This window comes from Fulmarus glacialis, unplaced genomic scaffold (genome assembly GCF_000690835.1).
Source record: "Fulmarus glacialis isolate BGI_N327 unplaced genomic scaffold, ASM69083v1 scaffold22402, whole genome shotgun sequence".
In the NCBI taxonomy this organism is placed as follows: Eukaryota; Metazoa; Chordata; class Aves; order Procellariiformes; family Procellariidae; genus Fulmarus; species Fulmarus glacialis.
This window is the reverse complement of record NW_009200048.1, coordinates 1,359-6,700: the sequence shown is the minus strand read 5'-3', so window position 1 is coordinate 6,700 and position 5,342 is coordinate 1,359.

Genomic DNA, 5,342 nt, shown 5'->3' with positions numbered 1-5,342 from the left:
AATTAGGCAGGCTGTTACAGAAGGTCTCCTTGCGGTAGCACAGGTGTGGCTCTAGTTCACCCCGTGCTGGGTTTTTATTCACTGATGGGGTGTTTCTGATGGGGGTGAAGGGACCCATGGGCTTAACTGGCTCCCAGCAGCTCGGTGCAGCAGGCACAGCCCCAGCACCGCTCCCTGCAGCACCAAGTCGTGCAGGACGGCCCCAGCAGCCACAAACTCCTTTCTGGGGCTCAAAGGTTTCTCCCCAGTTAGCTGCATGATTTTCAGTTATGGTTTTGTATGAAAGCGATAACTAACCATGTCATTTCCAGGTTAAAAGTTTAATATATTGGGCAAAGCCTAAAGAAAAGGGAAGGTTCCTCCCTTTCACATGCGTGTACTGCGGAGGGTGCTGTCAGAGCGGGTGATGCTGCAGATGGAAGATGCGTGAACACAGCCGATGCCATTTACGTGTGTTTGGCCATCTGAAATAAAGACGTGGCCGGTTCTTGCCTCGGCACGGCGGGCTGCAGGCCTGGGCATGGACACGTTGGCTGCAGGGTGGGAGCAGATGACCGAAGAGATGTTTTTCTCCGGTGTCGACCCAGGAGTCCCTGGCTGATGTGCCTATGGCTGAACACAGTGCCTGATTTAAGGTGGTGCTGTGGGCTCTGCCCCCAGGGCAGGCAGGGATGGGGTTGCTTCGTTCCCCGCCTCGCTGGGACTCGGAGGCAGCAAAAATCTCCACGTTCGTTCCCCAGGACACAAGAGTCAAAGCGGATTAAGGGTCCCTTGGCTGATCACATTTATTTCATTATTTGAGTGAAATCCCTTGTAAATACCGCCTCCCCCCCCCTTTCTTTTTATAAAAATAGAAGGCAGGGAAGAATTGGAGATTTAGGAAAAGTTAATCACAGGATTCGCTTGAAAACCATTAACCTCTCGCAGCCCGAGTGAGGCTGAGCAGCGCCTGAGCCCCGCTGCAGTGGGGAGATGCTGAATGGCCTGGGGGGGGCCAGTGGTTTCCCCAGCCCCCCCCAAGGCAGGGTTTCCCCTGGAAAATCCCTGGTTCTTAGCAGGGGAGGGCCTCTCATTACAGCTGCTTTGTTCACAGCTTGGCCATGATGAACTGCTAATTGAAGTGTCGGAACAAATTGGCTCAAGCGCCCAGGCAACTCCAGGGCGCTCGGCGAGCGGGGTCACGTCTCGGCAGCCGGGAAGCCCTGCGGCAAATGCTGTGGTTACTCTGAGCCTCTCCGGAGAATGGGGATGGGTCTGGGGACCTGGGCATTGCATGGGAATCTCTCCCAGTTTAAGTATTTCTAACAGATTTCTAACAGGTGGAGCTGGCTTCCTCTCCCCAAGCTGCCCTGTCCTTGCAGAGTCCCCATCCCTCCGATACACCCTCGCCCATGGGACCCTCTCTGACTTTCTCACTTCTCCCAGAACCAGCAGCCTTGTGCAAGACCATCGGCACTGGAAAGTCAGACCTGCAGAGATTAATTAAAATAAAAGCAATGGGAAAAGAAGCTGAGAGCTACAATGATGGATGTTCACAAAACACTTGCCCAGAGACCAAAGTGCTCTGGGCGTTTGGTGATGTTTGCTTCCAGCCAAGGAGCTGTGCAATAGTTAAATACACTTGATGCAGCGGTGCTTAAGGAATCAGCCTCTGACATCTGGGTGCAGGTCCACTGCGAGGAGCTGTGATGCACCCAGCGCTGATGTCCTCTCCCTGCTGGGATTTGCACCTTGGAGCTGCCAGCGCTGGTTTGTGATGGTTTGCTTCCCCTGGTTGTGAGGGTTGTGCTTTAAATCCTAAACCTAAAGTTGTGTATTAATAGCATGGTAACGCACAGCTTTTGTGTCTGGCGCAAGCCAGGGGTTATATAAAACACAGATTAATGGGAATCAGCAAAACAGAGGAGCACGTGGAGGGATGTGGTGAGGATGTCTTGGGAGGGGAGGCAGGAGGGAGCTTGCAGGTCCAGATGGGAGAGAAGGTGGCTGAGCGGATTCAGAGTGCTTCCTGGCAGGATTTGTTCCAGTTATTGTTCTGCAGTCCCCGATTCAGGACATTTCCTGAGCCAGCGTTGCTGCGGTGTGGGGTCTTTTGTCCCTGGGTGATCACAAGAAGGCAGAAAGGGTGTCTGCGAATTTGACTGGAAATGGCTGTTTGGTTTCATGGGGTTTTTTGAGATCATTTCTGCACCTGCAAACAAGCAAACAAACCACAGGCTGGAAGATAAAGTAACAAGGAGTCACGCAAAGGAAGGGCATGTTTTTCACTAGGTTGTAAATGAAACCCCTACAACGTGATTTGTTTCCCCTCTTCCATCCCAAAAAGCAAGGTGATACTTGGGTTAAGAAAGGCTGGGGATTGTCAGAAACTCCTTCCCACTCTTTTTCCTTCGTGATCGGTGGGAGATCGGTGCTGGTTTCCAGGGACCCCATGCACAACCCAGAACAGCAGTGCCCCAGTTTTGGGCAGAAAAGTTCCCTTTTGCAGACTCCTTAGCCCAGAAACATTCAGAATGTGTTGAAGGGGTAGCAGGGACACTAAACCAAACCCCTCCTTTTGCAGCTCCTAGGAGCAGGGCCAGGGCAGGAGAGACGAGCGAGAGAGGGAAAGCAACAGGTTTTTGGGCACCTGCCTCTGACCGTGACCTTCCCTGGGAGAGCACGACCGTCTCGACAGCTCTCCCCTCCGCCATACGGGAAGATGCCTCCCACCCCGGGAGGAAGGCACAGCTGGACTCCAACCATCAATCATATCCCGCCGGGAAGGGCTTGTATGGGTTGTGGGATTCCTGGTGGGGTTACTTTTTTTCAAAGCCTCCTGCAATAACAGCAACCGTTGCTGAGCTTCCTTTCTAGATAACCTTTTTCCTGCTGCCCAACATGCTTATCTGCTGCAGACAGACTGGCAAGATGAACCGGAAAGCTGATACCTTATCTCTCCCTCTCAAGGAGCTTATTTAAGTGCTGGAATGTGTTGCGATGGTAAATGATTGTTAAAATCCAAGTGAGGTACATGGACCAAAGGACAGGTCCTGCTGGGAGGGAGCACCTAGTTAAAAAGGAGATTCGCGGGACTACAGCCTTTCGGGGCTTTTCTGTCTTTTATCTGCCAAGAGATGCATCGCCTAAAATGTAAAGGTTTTGTTTAAAACCAAAAGGCATAGACTGGGTTTCTTGCTAATCTGTGGGTTAACGCTGCAGGCAGCTCCCAGCTCCGTGGGCTTCACCTTGTCCCTTCGATGTGGCTTTATCTGTGTCTCAGTTTACTCATTGCAGGAAATACAGTGCTGTGGGTCGGCCTTGCAAGGGGTGCAGCGAGGGTTAACAGTCAGCGTGTGATATCGCATGGCATGTATTCCTTGCTCACCCTTTAATCTGGACTCGGTGCAGGAAGCAGTAAGATGCTAACACATCCATAAAGGTAAATAGGATTTGAGAGCTATCGGGCTAATTGAAATGAACGGGGCTCGGCTGCTCAGGCAGCCTGATACAACGAAATGAGACCTCTCTGGGGACACAGAAGTCGAGCAGAGCTTCAGCACTTCACTTATTTCAGCCACTGCAAGTGGCAGCTACAGCAATAGCAATTGCAGACGCTGGGGTTTGAGCGCTGCGACAGCAGAGGGGCCAGGGAAAACCGGCGTGGCTGGGGTGATGTCCATAACAGCTGCTGAGGAGGGGTGAGACAGACTTATTTTGGTCCTGTCCTGGGTGGAAAAACAGACGGCGGTGCTGGGTGCCAGCCTGGAGCATGCCGCCAGCAAAAGCAGGGGTGCTCTCCCTCCCGATAGGCAACTGTGACCCAGCACACCCGGGGGGTAGGATGGGGGAAAGGGGAGCGGAACCAGGCAAAACCACAGGGGAGAAACCCGACGCCAGTGGGTCGTGTGGCCCTAAAGAGCTCTAGGTGTGAATGTCTGGATCCCAGTGCACAGACCAGTGAGCGATGGGTGCTCGCGTGCGTGTGAGGGGTCCCTGCACCTCCGCTGCCCTGACAGCACCACTGAGAGCCGGGCTCAGACTTGGGGATAGCTCCTGCCGCTCCAGCCGCTCTTGCACGGTAGTTGCTAGAGAAACTGTACGTTGGCAATGCACGCTGCTACCACGGGCTGCTGCATCTGAAAGTTAATCTGTTCCACATCACCGACTACTTTTCCATAGCAATGCACAAGGAATTGCCATCCCAGAGCAGACCTCAGCTCATCTGTGTGACAGTGCCGAGTGCTTCAACGGAAACGCAGGTGACCCTGTGGCAGCCAGGACGGGAAAACGCGCTTTCTGGGAGGTCTGATCCAGTCCCACACGAGCTAGAGCTGACCCGTCCCCTGAGGCTTTTCATCCCTTGCAAAATTAGACACTGTGACGTGCGTGTCTGCAAGATCCTCCAAATTCTCTTTGCATCTTACAAGGTCCTTGGCTCCATCCCTTTGGGTAGCAGCAGGACACACCAGCCCTGCTCGCAGCCTTTTTGAGGGTTGCAGAGAGGACCCTGCAGGGAAGCAGGACTGACAACAACGCCCACGGTACTCATTTTTCTCCCCACGATGTGATTTGATTATGCTGATGGGGAACAGGGCTGGTACAGCCGCTACGTCCTGGCATAGCTGATCAACGCTGTGTGTCTCTGCCCCAGCCCTCCTTGCAGCGTGGCTTAATTCCTTTAGGACAGCTCTCATGTTTTGGGCACATCTCAGCTCAGTCCTCACCCTGTGTCCCTGCTGGGTGCAGTGACCGTCAGGATGGGGCCGGGCTGTCCCGCGAGGCCCGAAGGTGCCCAGCTCCGGCTGCAGCCCCCATCCAGCTTAGCAGTTGTCCCTGTCAATGTAAAAATTAGGAATGGGGGGGATCCATTTGAGCCACTCGGCGTCTGTGTCTTGTGATCCTGAAACCCAAGAGCCCCCCCTGACTCAGCAGGTTATTAATAACCCCCTGGCTGTGCTCCCGCCGCAGCGCCTGCCAGCCCTGGCATCGCCTGTCTCTCCTCCGCGGCGAGGCGAGACGCACACCCCGGGCAAGGTCAGGGGCTCCTTTTCGCTGGCCCCCCGCACCCCATCCCCATCCACGGGGCCGGGCAGAAGTGGTGTGAGGCTTTTGGAGGGGCCTGGAGAGACCCCGAGGCCCCTGCACCTCCCGCCAGCACAGAAGAGGCTCCTGGTGCTGCTGAAATTAGCCTCATCGCACCCTTGTCCCAGGTCCTCTTTTCTTGTACCTAAAATCAGCCCTGGTCCAAGCTGCAGGGCAGGTGAGTTGGGCTTCCTGGACCATAGCATCAGTACTGCCGCCTGCCCCTTCCCCGGGCTGGGACACAGCGGGTGTCCCCAGGCTGCTGCAGACCCTGCGGT